This window comes from Marmota flaviventris, chromosome 12 (genome assembly GCF_047511675.1).
Source record: "Marmota flaviventris isolate mMarFla1 chromosome 12, mMarFla1.hap1, whole genome shotgun sequence".
NCBI classification, from domain to species: Eukaryota; Metazoa; Chordata; class Mammalia; order Rodentia; family Sciuridae; genus Marmota; species Marmota flaviventris.
In genome coordinates this window covers 85234752-85249960 of record NC_092509.1, presented here as the reverse complement: position 1 = coordinate 85249960, position 15209 = coordinate 85234752, and positions in this window count along the sequence as shown.

Here is a 15209-nt window from a genome sequence, read left to right as displayed (position 1 = left end):
TGTTAAGGTCGGGCGAACATTGGAGGAAGAGACGACCAAGAGACTGTCTCATGCAACAGCAGAGGGTTTATTGGGGGACCAGCATGCTGGGGCTCAGAGCTCACTTCAGAGGAGCAGAGAGCCCCGAGTACAACTTAAGCAGAGTTTATATACATTCTTTGGAGAGGGCAGGGACTTCACATACATCATAACAAATCATCGTACACTGCGGGAAAATCAAACAACAACTCCAAAGCATGATTGGCTCATTCACTGGAGGGAACAAGTTGGGTAGGGGTGATTGGTCAGTACAAAATAGGGGTATACATTTGAACTGATTGGTTTAAGCCCTGAGGGGTGTACATGCTGAGCTGCATGGTTTCTGGGAGGGGTTGTTTTTACAGAGCAACCAAATGGTCAGGAGAGATTTCTCAACATACATTCTTAACCTTTCAATCTCAAGAGATAAAGCAAAGGATTTTGATAAAACCCAGAATCTTTTCATTAAAAAGATTCTCAATAATTTAGGTATACAAAGATCATACCTCAATATGTATATGACAAGCCCATAGCCAACATAACACTAAATGGAGAAAACCTGAAACCATTTCCTCTAGGGTCAGGAATAATACAGGGGAGTCTACTCTCATAAGTCTTACTCAGTATGGTGCTTGAAATTTTAGCCAGAGCAGTTAGGCAAGAGAAAGAAATTAAAAATATTCAAATAAGAAAGGAAGAAGTAAAATTATTCCTGTTGCAGATTATTTAATTCTATACCTCCAGAAACCAAAGGGATTCAAAAGATTCTCAGAATGTTATGCTTGAGTCCGGGACCCCCAAAAGGCCACCAGAGACCAAGATCGATGTAAGCAGAAAAGAGGCGTTTATTGCGAGCTAGCTTGGTCCTCTGCACACACAGCAACTGGTGATGCTGAGAGGCCCCGAGCCCAGGGTTTGCAGCAGTTTTATACACTCTTTGGGGAAGGCAATGACTTTACATACATCATAGCATCTCTTAGTAAATCATCACATACCACGGGCAAATCATAAAACAACTCTAAAACATGATTAGCACATTCACTGGCTAGAACAAGTTGGGTAGGGGTGATTGGTTACTACAAGAAGGGGATTCGTTTAAACTGATTGGTTTAAGCCAAGAGGGGAGTATGTGCTGAACTACATGTTTTCCCAACACGTTATCAACCACCATAAACTACTGGGAGGGTCATCTGGCATCCCAGGTATTTTCCCTGTCTCATGCTGATTGGTGGTTGCTAAGGGGTTGCTATGGGTCCTCACCTAGCCTGACTGAGTCAGGGACACCTGGTGAAGCAGCTCTCTCCTGTTATTTGTAGATAAACAACTCAGCAGGGTGGGTATGTGCCTAGGAGTGCTCTGTGGGTCTTTACAAGGACAAGGGTCATGCCCCCTTCCTTGGACAGCCTTTGCTCTGAGGTAGAGACTGGTTTCTCAAAAATGGAGTCACATCAGTTTCTCAAGAATGGATAAATAAATTCAGCAAAGTACATGATACAAAATTAACATACAAAATAAGTAGCTTTTCTCAACAAAGTTAATGAGCTCATTGAGAAAGAAATCAGGATAGCAGTCCCATTTATAACAGCCTTTAAAAATAAAATATCTGGAATAAACCTAACTAAAATATCACCACAATGAAAAATTATAATACAGAAAAGAAAAAAAAGTAGACATTAGAATGTGGGGATACTTTGTGTTCTTGTATTTGGAGACTCAATACTATTAAATGGCCATAACTTGAAAAGTGACTCACATATTTAATGCAATTGAAAAACCAGCCTCTACTTAATACCTTCTGAGCCCTTTCTCTCCACCCTATCAAGATAACCTGCCCCCCCCCCCCACCACCTGGAGCTGTACTCCCCTCATGGCCTAAAGCAATCAGTTCAAACAAATCCCCCTTTTTTACTAGCAAATCACCCTTACCCAACTTGTTCCCGCCAGTGAATGTGCTAATCATGTTTTAGAGTTGTGTAATGATTTTCCAGTGGTATGTGATGATTTACTAAGAGATGCTATGATGTATGTAAAGTCCCTGCCTTCCCCAAAGAGTGTATAAAACTGCTGCAAACCCTGGGTTCGGGGGGCCTCTCAGCGTCACCAGTTGCTGTGTGCGAGTGGAGGACCCAGCTAGCTCACAATAAACACCACTTTTCTGCTTACATGGATCTTGGTCCCTGGTGGTCTTTTGGGGGTCCCGGTGAAGCCAGATTTAAAGTTAGGTAGTCAGTGTATTTAGATAAATTGGGTCTAATACCGAGTGAAATCTAAAATGGAGGCCATGTTGAATGAATTCCAGGAAATGCAGGACAACTCATGGAATGTTAAAGAAATCCCAAGAAAAGCCCTAGGCCCAAAGTCCATCCCAAAGGAATGTTAATGAACGGCCCCAGCAGATTTGAAGATAGCCCATCCCAAAGAAGTGTTAATGAAGTCCTTCCTGCCCAGATTACTTATTTGGCCCACCTGTGTCCCACCCCTCGGGCCTTCCCACCTACATTCCATCACTGAAAGAACTATAAAAAGGGGAGACAACAGCCCTTCCACGGATTCCACCTCTTGGGTCCCCTTCTTCCTCTGGGAGAAGTCTTTTCTGCTGTCCTTTAATAAACTTCTAATTTCTACTCTGACCTTGCCTCGGTGTGCTTTTCTGGTGTTATTCTTCAACATTGGGGAAGCAAGGACTCGTCACTGGCCAACAGCGGTAACACCGGATTCGAACATAACAGTGTGTGTATGAATATATTTATATGTGTGGATATATATATATATAAAGATATATATATATATAGATAGATAGATAGATAGATGGAAAGGATGCTGGAAAAAGTGAAGTCAGATAGGCAAGGATCAGATCCAGAGAATGGAGGAATTGAAATTTTAATACCTTCTGAGCCCTTTCTCTCCACCCTATCAAGATAACCTGCCCCCCACCCCCAACCTGTTGCTAAGGTAACCTGTTCCAGGAATTGCCCTTCCCTACAGGGAGTTATAAAGCTGTTAATATTATGTCCTGAGCTGCTCCAACCTGCCCTTCCCCCTTCAGGCCACCTGTTTTCCACCTTTGGGCCATCCCATAGAGCATCTCCTAGTCCTAGCTATTAGGAAGGAAGGAAAGTGATAAGGGGAAGAGAGAAGGAGAAGAAAGGAAGCCTAGGACATATAAAAAGTCAAAACACCCTCACTTCTTGGGATACCAGCTATGGCCCCCTTCTCCCTCACAAAGAGAAGTCTATCTTACGCCTTTTGAAATAAAGCCTGCTTTATATGCTTGCCTCAGCGTGCTTCTCTAATGTTATACTTCAACATGTGAAGAATCGGGACTCATCAGCAGTAACCAGTGATATCAAATGGAAGCCTTATCACAGTTTTTAGAATATAAATTACTACACCCACTATGAAAAATATTATGCAGATTCATCAAAAAAATGACAATATAATAACCATGTGATTTAACTACTTGACTTTGGGGCATATATTTGAGGGAAAAGACATCATCCTACAAAAGAGGTATTTGCATAACCATGATTATTGTAGCATTATTCACAATAGATAGGATATGGAATCAGTCTAGGTGCCCAACAATAGATTAATGAATAAGAAAATATGCTATGTATACACTATGGAGTATTATTTAGCCATAAAAATGAATGCATTTTTTTTTTATTTCTAGGAAAATAGATGGAACTGGAGGATAGCAGGTAACACATGTTTTTTCTCATATGTGGAAACAAAATCAAGCAAAAACAAATAAGAGAAGAAAAGGGGGACTGGGCACGGTTGAGGGTAAAGAAGGAAGATTCTTTGAGAAATTAAACATGATCAAGAAGGGAAGTTCAACATGATTAAGTCATGATATATACATGTATGTAAATGTCACCGTGAAATTCATGAATTTGTATTATTAGCATAGTGAAGCCAGATTTAAAATTAGGTAGTCAGTGTAGTTAGGTAAATCGGGTCTAATATCGAGTGAAATCTAAAATGGAGGCCCTGTGGAGAATGACTCGGGAAAACACAGGACAACTCATGGAATGTTAATGAAGTCTCAAAAGGCCCTAGGCCAAAGTCCACCTCAAAGAAATGTTAATGAACAGCCCCCATCAAAAAGGTGCTGACTCAGAAGTCCTTCCTGACCAGATTACTTTTTGGCCCACCTGTGTCCCACCCCTCGGGCCTTCCCACCTACATTCCATCACTGAAAGAACTATAAAAAGGGGAGACAACATCCCTTCCACGGATTCCACCTCTTGGGTCCCCTTCTTCCTCCGGGAGAAGTCTTTTCTGCTGTCCTTTAATAAACTTCTAATTTCTACTCTGACCTTGCCTCGGCGTGCTCTCTGGTGTTATTCTTCAACATTGGGGAAGCAAGGACTCGTCACCGGTCAACAGCGGTAACAATAGGAGGATAGTAAAAATAAAATAAAATAACTATAAATTTTAATCATTTCCACCTGGGAATGAAATTATTATGGATTTTTATCCTTGAGCTGAATAGTAAATTTAAACTATTTATGATGTCTTCTGTGACACTAATTTTTTTTTCCTCTATCATAACCCTTAGAAATTAAACAGAGTTTGGCATCCTTAATAACAGATTGACACGACAAACATGTTACTTTATTTTGCTTTTTTCCTACAGTCTTTAAAACTGCACACTAAAAATCGTTTTGATTAATTATAGACTTTTATAGTCATCATTTTTTTTTAAAGAGAGAGAGAGAGAATTTTTTTTTTAATATTTATTTTTTAGCTTTCGGCGGACACAACATCTTTGTTTGTATGTGGTGCTGAGGGTGGAACCGGGCCACACGCATGCCAGGCGAGCGTGCTACCGCTTGAGCCACATCCCCAGCCCAAAATAGTCATCATTAATTAAAAAATAAAATGTATGTATTGGTAATTTACAAAATATTTTCACAGTTATTATTTTGTTAGGTGAGCAGGCTTCCCTTCCCCCTCCCCTTTCATGGCAGCTGTGGGCAGGGACTTTTCACCTGGCTGAGGTGACCTGAAATGGCCAATCAGAAACTGACATAGCAGCAAACCCCAATGACCATGGATTCCCACAGGCTGAAGCAATTGTCCTGTCATCTCACTTCAGCCCTGACCAACCTGCGACAGACACAGTCCCCCTAAACTCGGCTCGGCCAACCTGCTGTCAGTAGCTGCAGATTAGATTGCCCAGGCCCTCCTACCTCCAGTTTTCCTTATTAGCATCGTTCTTGCCTTTCCTGACCACGACTTCCCTGGCCCTCACCCTTTCTCAGATCCGTGAACCTCGCCTGGGAGTGCCGCCCAATAAATCTTCTTTTGGTGCCTCATTTTTGTTGCGTGGTTCCTGATCTCACGTCCCTTTCTGCTTTACATTTGGTGCCAAAACCAGGAAGGAGTTCATGCCTTTCTCTTAGGGGTTGAGTCTGCTCCTCTCCACCACTGGAACAATCAAGGATCTCTAGACCACTTGCCCTCATTCTATCCAGCAGATGTGGGTTAAGTCCTTTCTTTTTGATCTGTCAACTCCCTCCTGATTGCAGGGACTGTCTGTAAATCACGACCAAGTCAGAGTTTCCCCTCTGACCCGTCTGGCCCCCAGTGGACTGTAGAGACGTCTCAGTCCTTGACCAGGCCACTCTATTCTCTGTTGAGCAAAGTAGGTAATTGGGACACCTTTTTCCTTCCTGCTCACCCAGGTGTGGAAACATCACAGGAAATACAGAGTCCACTCTGGAACCCAAAACTCCCTTGGGGTGTTTATACATGAATTCTGCCAAATTGGGACTCTCTCAGGACTTATGCTGTAAACAGCTCCTTTTCTATTCCACTGTGGCCTGGCCACAATACACTTTAGATAATGGCTCTAAATGGCCTCCTGGGGGGATTTTTGATTGTAAAATCCTCACTGATTTGGACCATTTCTGCCAACAGACAGAGAAGTGGTTAGAGGTTCCTTTTGGAACTTGTGCCGGAGCCCTTCTTTCTGCTGTATCTGCTCTACTTTCCAAGTCCTCCTTGCTAAAGGCCCTCCTCCTTTCAGGTCCCCCTCTGCTCCTGACCCCTCTCTGCTTACTGAACCTCCCTAGACACTCTCCTTACCACCCTCTACACGCTCCTGTCTTGACCCTCCTTCTTATCTGGAACTGTTTCCACTTGAGTTAGACCACCCTCCCTCCCCTGTCTCTTCTCCAAGAAGTGCCCATACCAGTCTCGCCAAATGACCCAAGATCTTGAACTTCTCTGTCCTCTCCATGAGGTGGCAGGATCTGAGGGGTCATCTGGGTTTATGCCCCTTTTTCTCTACAAGACCTCTCCCAAATCGAAAAACACTTAGGCTCCTTTTCTGCTGACCCCACTACCTATATCAAAGAATTTAAACACCTTTCCCAAGCCTATGACCTTACTTTGCAGGATGGCCATGTCATCCTCACCTCCACCATGACCCGGATGAGCACACTCGATCTCGATAGCTGCATGGGACCATGCAGACCAGGTCATTTGACTGATAGCATCATGCCTACAGGCGCAGCTGCAGTCCCTAACACAAATCCTGATTGGGACTATCAAAATGGAGAACAGGGCTGACACCCCTGTGCCCAGATGATACAATGTCTGCTGGCAGGCATGCAGAAAGGCAGTTTCTAATAAGGTTGTTCATTTTAAAAAACTACCAGAAGTCACTCCGGTGCCTGATGAGAACCCCGCAATGTTCCTTAACTGCTTAATGGAGGCCCTCACTCTCTGTACTAGATTAGACCCTGAATCTCCCTCTGGGGCGACCATTCTGACCATTCATTTTATCACCCAGTTAGCCCCTGATATCAGAAAAAAGCTAAAGTGGGCTGAGGATGGTCCCCAAACCCCCATCCGAGATCTGGTGAAAATGGCCTTTAAAGTTTATAATGTCTGCGAGGAAACAGCTGAACATAGCTGTCAGGCCCGCATACAGAAAAAGGTGGCACTCCAGATACAAGCCCTGGATGCAGCTCTGCAGCCAGCTCTGGCCCCCACCAGGGCTCCCAGGGGTCCTCAGAAGTCTGCCCCACCTGGGGCCTGCTTCAAAGGCAGACAAGAAGACCACTGGGTCCACCTGTGCCTAACCCATGGCCCCCCTCTTGGCCATACCACAGCTGCAAGGAGCTGGGAAATTGGAAGAGTGACTGTCCCCTGGCTGGTCCCTCCCTGGCATCTCATCACAGGGGGTATGGCCAGACAGGCAGTCCGACTGGCTGATGACTGAAGAAGCCCAGACTCAAGGACCCCCATAACACTCCATGAGCCCAGGGCAATGCTCCTGGTAGTGGGTAACTCCACTACATTCCTTGTGGACATGGGAGCTACCTATTCTGTCTTGCCTGCCCACTCCTGGCCTTTATATCCCTCTGAGATCTGGGTCATAGAGATGGATGGAACACTCTTCTTCCCAAAGAAAACGGCCAGTATGATGTGCTCCCTACAGGGACATCCTTTTACCCACTCCTTTTTAGTTATCCCTTCCTGTTCATTTCCCCTCCTAGGACAAGATGTTCTCTAGCTCTTGGGGGCTAGCCTCCAGCTCTCACCCCATGCCTTACTACCCAATTCCTCCTTCCCTTGATTCAATCCACTTTAGACACACCCTCCCCCTTCACCACTTATCCCCTCCCATTAGGCCTTGTAGACCCCCAAGTCTGGGATATCTCCAAACCCGTAATAGCAACACACCATCAACCAGTGCAGATTCAGCTAAAGCCCACCTCTAAGTTAACCCCTAGATCTCTATTTCCCATTTCTCTCCCTCACCGAAAGGGACTCAAGTCCATCATGGAGCAGTTACTAGATCAAGGCCTCCTTATTCCCATAGACTCTCCCTGCAACACTGCAATCCTACCAGTCCACAAACTGTCAGGAGCATACTTAGTACAAGATCTCTGTTTAGTCAACAAAGCGGTTGGTTATTCCCCTTCATCCAATGGTCCCTAACACTTATACTGTCCTTTCTTACATACTGCCCTAAACCTCTCTCTTCACAGTTCTAGATCTCAAAGATGGTTCTTCACAGTTCCGCTTCATCCAGATTCTTACTTCTCTTTGCTTTCACCTGGGAGGACCCTGACACCCTCATCAACTAACATGAACTGTCCTCCCTCAAGGCTTCCAGGATAGGTCCCCCTCCCCATCCCACCCCCTGCTTTTGGACAGGCACTGGTCCAGGATTTAGCTACCTGTGGTCTGGAAGTCAGTACCCTCCTACAATATGCAGATGACCTTCTCTTATGCAGTCCACCTTTAGAGACTTCTCAGGGACACACTGCCCACCTACTCAACTTTTAGGTTCCCAAGGATACCGTGCTTTCCCAACCAAAGCTCAACTCTTGGTCCCTTCGGTTACCTACCTGGGCATTATTCTAACCCCTACCTCCAAAAGCCTCACTGTAGACAAAATCCAAGCTCTTCGGAGCTTGTAGTCTCCTGAGTCAGCAGACCAGATCCTCCTGTTTCTGGAGCTCCGTGAATTTTTTTCTGACATTGGGTTCCCAGTTTTGCTCTTCTTGCCAAGCCCCTTTACCAGGCAGCTAAAGACACTCCCGTTGGAGTCTCTAGATCTTTCCTCAAACTCAGAGATGCTTTGATCCCCTCACCTCCACTCTTCCTACCCAACCCCAACCATCCCTTCCACCTCTTTACAGATGAAATACAAGGGATTGCCACTGGTCTTCTGGCCCAGCCAGTTGGACCCTCCTACCTTCCTGTAACATATCTCTCTAAACAGCTTGACTCTGCAGTACAGGGATGGCTGCCCTGCCTCTGGGCCCTCACTGTGGCAGCCAAACTTACTGAAGAATCTCTGAAGTTGATCCTTCTTCAGCTTTTGACTGTCTTTTCCACCCAAAGGCTCCTCTGACATAAATTCTCTCTCTCTCCTGGGCCCCTCTTGAATTCAGGAGTTTCATTTACTTTTCATCGAAAAACCCCACCATTTCCCCCTATGTCTCTCCACCTCTTAACCCAGCTTCTCTTTTCCCAACCTCCGGCTCTACCACTCCAACTACCTACTCTTGTCCTCAAGTACTTGAGGCCTTACTTACAACTCAGGAAGGCCTCTTTGACCACCCCTTGCAGGCACCAGACCTGACAATTTTTGAAGATGGAAGCTCAACTGTCAGGTCAGACAATCCCAGCAGAGCAGCCTCTGCCATGGTTACTGCTTCGTCAGTCCTGGAGGCCAATTGCCTCCTTGAAGGTACAACCTTTCGGAGAGGGCAAAGCTCTTTGCCCTAATCTGAGCTCTGCACCTTTCAAAAGGCAAGTCAGTTAACATCTATCCCGACTCCAAATATGCCTTTCTTATTGCACATTCTCACTCAGTCATTTGGAAGGAAAGAAGATTCCTAACTCCTAAGGGCTCACTAATAGTTAATGCCTCTCTCATCTCTACACTCCTTGAGGCACCCCACCTCCTTTCCCAAGTTGCTATTATACACTGTCGGGGTCACCAAGCCACTTCTGACCCCATAACCAAGGGAAAAAACAAGGCTAATGCGGTGGCTAAAAGCTTAACCGGCGAGCTGCCCATGGCTCCCATTCTCTTTCCCACTATACCCACCAAACATGCCTACACCCAGCAGGAACAGACTGACCTCCTGGCACAAGGGGGCCAGATCAGAGACAAAGGATGGATCTTCCTGGGAGACAAGATTGCCAATCCTCAACTCCAATCCTGAGATCTCCTCTCTGACATCCACAATTCACTTCACATTGGTCCCAGACCTCTTTTTCAATTCCTCCAATCTCTCTTTTACATATCCAGCATGCGTGACCTCATTCAACAGATTCACTCCACATGCTCAATAGGTTCCTCTGTTATACTTCAAGGGGCCCTTATGGCCCAAGGTCCCCACTCATCAGATGCAAGGTAAAGATTGGCAGGTAGATTTTACTCACTTCCCCAGACACAAAAAGTTCTGATACCTACCTACTCAATCTGGTTGATACTTTTTCAGGATGGATAGAAGCTTTCCTGATCTCTCCAGAAACGACGGACACAGTGGCCTCAGTCCTCATTGATCAGATCATCTCCAAGTTCGGCCTTCCAATATCCATCCAGTCAGACAATGGCCCTGCCTTCACTTCTCAAATAACCCAACAAGTCTCAGAAAGCCTAACATCTCCTGGAAACTTCACATTCCTTACAGGCCACAGTCCTCAGGTAAGGTTGAGAGGGTCCATGGGATCCTCAAGGGCCACCTTACAAAACTCTCAATACAGCTTCAAATCTCCTGGCCTGCAATCTGCTTCCCCTTGCTCTTACCCAAATCCAAGCCGGCCCTAGAGCTCCCACAGGGCTTAGCCCCTTTGAACTGCTTGGCCGCCCCTTCCTGATTAATCAGAGACTTTCCATCCAACCCCCACTTCTGGCCTCATATCTACCTATCTCACCTTGCTCCGCAACCTCATCTGGGAACACACAGACTGTCATCTTCCTGCCGCAACAGAACTAGTGCCTTCTGAGGGTCCACTCCAACCAGGAGATTTTGTCCTCTTAAAGGAACTCCAACCTCATTCACTCCAGTCGTGCAGGATGGGACCCCATAGGATGATTCTCACCACTCCATCAGCGAAACTACCAGGCCACTCTTCTTTGTATCTGGCCTCAAGCCTGCCGCAGATCCTAAATCCTGGTCATCCCAGTTGGTGGGACTCACTAACTCAAGATCACTGTGGGCCTCCCACTTCTCCTCTTGAGTCTGTTCCTACAGGTGCCCCTGACCTGAACAGGGGCATTGTTCTCTCCTTTTCTGCTTTTCTGCTCTCGACTTCCCTGGCCTTCACCTTTTCGCAGATTGGTGAACCGTGCCCGGGAGCGCCCCCCCAATAAACCTTCTTTGGGTGCCTCATTCTTGTTCCATGGTTCCTGATCTCATGCACCCCTTACCGCTTTACAATTTTTAGAATTTATTTCTTTATTGAAAAAATCTATTTGAATATTTCTTTCTAAATGACAGTGGCTAAACAAAACTCAAGAAACAACTGAAACATTTAAGTCATACCATATGAAGAAGATGATTTGTAAGCTTAGAACTGCATGTAGAGTTACAGGAGTCCTCAATGATGAGTTTTCTTACAAGTTTTTCTCTATAACAGTGATCTGCATGATGTTCTGCTTTGCATAATGTTATGAATATTTTGCTCCAAGTAATTTGCTACAGGGTTACAAGGATTTGTTTTTGCAAAATAGAATACACAAATAATACAGTTTCTGTTTCTCTCAATCATCTCCTGCAAATATGTGGTGGATTATCCTTATATGTAAATTTTTTAACATGATTCATAATTAAAGCACCAATCAGGTTGCATTATCACCAAACAGTGAGTCAACACACAAACCCAACATTTTAAGGATTTATAATTTGAAAAAATATAGTAGACCAGAGGCAGGCTGTTCTCTATAAATCTTTTAGAAAATGTGTTTCTCACTCTATATGTACTCATCTGTTTCCCTTATGAGTTTATGTCTGAACCACATAACTCTCATGGTTACATAAATAAGCATTAAAGATTTTTAGTTAATTTTAAAATATTAAACATAGCTCTAGCAAAATTTTTACTGATGTGTTGACAAAACAATCTTGTAAGTATTATATCTAAGGTATACAGCTTTTAATATTTTATGTTTCTGTCTGAAATTTTTCTTAAAATATATATGAATTTCAGATAATTAAATAAAAATTAATTTAGATATAAACTTGATATTATGTCATCTTGGTCCGTCTTATACAAAAAATATTTACCTGCATGGGCTGAAAGAATAGAGTTTGAGATACTAAAACATAGGGCCTCTATTACAGTACTAGGAGATAATATGCTAAATATTTTCTGGCTCTTTAATAACCTGTTGTCTTTGCAAATTACCTGTAAGATGATTTCAAGTGGACTTCTCAGTTGAAAATAAAAACATATTCACTTAATTTCCTCCAAGTCTCCTGTAACTTGTGAAGTTCGTTTTTAAGATGAACTGATTGCTATGGGGGAAATACTTGTAAAAAGTAAACCTAAGAACAAGTGAGTAATGCCCTATGTCAGGGGAGAGATCACAAACAAGGTTGCCCCCCATAATCAAATCATTAAGCCAACATTTACTCAACAGAAAATGAAAACAAATAAAAATGTATGTTTTATTGTGGTTTTATATTAATTAAAGAATAATTTATTAGAAGTAAGGTGTTTTTATAAATGTATAACCATTGAAGAATCTCTATTTGCATACAGAACAGAAAAATGATTTTTGAGAAAGATGAACAGGCCAAATTCCTGAAAAGTTGCCAACATCTAGCTCAATCCATTTTGTTCTGCCAGCTTTTGAGGCAGCCCATTAGTTGTGACTCATTCTGAAAAATACCAACCTGAAGTGTTCAAATAACAAGATGGTAACATGGTCATACAGAAAATCTTATTCGAAAAATATTAAAGGCTGGCTTTGGGTAAAAGCTGTGCTATTCTGACTTTTTATTTAGAAGGAATATATTTATTATATCTCTACCACTGAGGAAAGTATAGACAATTTTGAAATTATAAAAGGTCTCTGAGATGTTCAATAAAGAGGATATACAGAACACAGTCACTTCTGCCACCTTTGTTAAAAGCAAAAGTCCTATGTAGATCACAGAATTTAAAAAAATTATCAAGATGTAATCTCCAGCTGCTAAGGGTATGAAACCATAGGTTTCTGCTCTCTTTTCTAGAAAGCAGACGTGTATATAGAAGACAGGTAACACACTATTTATGAAAAAATGAATTAATAAGAATCTGTATTCTCACAGGTAACAAGGGGATGGACTTAGAGCCTGAAATGTTTTTCTGCTATGTTACTTAATAAAAACTACAAACAAACAAACAAAAACCTCTTTTACAAATTTGTACAGCTAAAAATAAAGTACATTGATCAATGTATTAATAACTATCTCTGATACTATTTTAAGAGGAAATAATATTTGAAGAAAGTAGATATCTAAATAAATTCCACTAACATTTTTACTCTATTGTTTTATGTTACTTAAAAAATCTTAAGCTATATCTACCCATATTCAATTAAGAGAAATATTAATCCTTCTTCCCATCCTTTGAATCTTAGAGTCTGGTCATATTCCAACATTAATTGCTTTATCTCCAAACTAATGAGCTAATTTGCATTTTTACACAAAGTACTTCCTGTCAAAACATCCACATGAAACCAGAATTTAGTAAATCATCTGTATATGTGTTCTCATGCTTCCAAACATCTGGCCATTTAGAAACTGCAGGATGTTCGAAATAGCATTTTTGCATTCGTGGAGAGTATTTTTCATAAAGTTTTGGGGTCAGAGGAGTGTTTGGCAATACCTGACAGCTAACAGTCTAATTGCTTGGGGAAAATTGCTTATTCACACACTCACAAGTTAATACATGCAATTTCAGTCTTAGATCATTTGAAGGCTTTCCATAATCTCAAGTCTAATTATCTTTGATCTTGATGTTTACTGCTTTATTTTCAGTATTTTAAGATGATAATTTTGAAGTTGGTAAAATTTCATCTCCACATTGTCCTACATTCCAATCTTTGCAACTGTCTATACAGCCTTACATATTGAGGAATATCTTTGTGTTAATATTTGCTTAACATCTACCTTCTCCTTAATATGCTCCCTTAAATGAGTGCGGGACTGTCAATTTTGCTCATCAATTTACCTTTTAGCACCTAGGACATTTAGTCCCACAGAACAGTTCTTGAAGTAACCAATAGTTTCCAATGAATGACTTGAAAAAAAAAATTGTCCGTCTATTCCACTCTCTTTCTCTATGTGTGTAATTCTTGTAAATAAACCAAGAAGAAACACTCAGAGAGAAGGTGAGAATCCAGCTCATGTAAGGATTTATAACCATTCTTTAAATTTTTGGCATTTATTAAAATTTATGATGAATTAATATAATGGAATGACATCATGTTATTAACATAATAAAAAAATCACCACCTTCATTCTCAGGGGCACACTTTCAGTGTTAAAGCAGGAAACCACTCATCACAGCAATCCAAATTAGGGATTATAGGGTGGGGATAGTAGTATCAACAGCAGAGGCAACAGCAGTTGTTCAGATTCTGCCTACATTATGGATATAAAACCAAGATAAACACAGGAACTAGAGTTCTCCTAAGTCAAGCAGTGATAAGTATTTCAGGTAGAAATACAAGCTAAGGAACCACTGCTGACCAAGAGAAAACAATAAAAAGTACAATAAACCAAGAGCAAACAATAAAAAGAAACAAAAAGTACAAATCTATATGATGATAGATAGGTCTTTTCTCGATAACATAGGAATAATATCTCTATTGATGAAGTGGCTGATGTCATGTACTAGTTTTCTTCTTACTGTTTTTTTCTGTCATTGATAATGCATCAAAACTTAGGCCTTTCCCAGCACTGAGTAGGAGCCATATAGAATATCAAACTTAGGAAACAGCAATAAAAATGCTGCATTGAAAACAGCCATATTTTAAAGGTCAGCTTTTAATGTGATTAATAATTTCTATCTTACATATGCTTGAGTTTGTACATGGTGTATTGTGGCTTTCATTAAATCATTCTTACTTAACATGGTTTTAATCAGAACATTTGTTGATGAATCTGTGAGTGGGTGTAGCAGAAGAAATAAGTAAAAGGGATATAATGAAAAAAAAAAGTAAAAGGTTAAAACACATTCAATTTAAATTTCATGATTTATTTCCTCTGGTTTAGTTTTCTCTCTTAGCATTACATTCTCATGAATATTTTCACTTCAGAATAAAATAGAAATCTTATAATTTTTATTATGAGCTAACATTACTAAAATTCTTTTACATATGTATTTTATAGAAATCAATCAAATTGCTTTTAAGCAAAATATAGTGCATTGGACACTAGAAAAAAATGAGTAGAAAAAAAAATGGATTTATTCTAACAACCCCAGAAAGGTAGATAGAAATTGTAAAAAATTTATATGTATATGCTTATATATGAATTATTTATCTATCTACCAATCTACCTACCTATTTTTATTGGTTCTCAGTAATTATATTTTTATGTCCATGTTGTTTTTATCCATTTAATATCACTTGAGCAATCCTATGTCAATATGGAAATAGATATCTTGTGCATTAGCAGACTTCATTATGTCCTTCTTATTATTAAAAAACACATTAT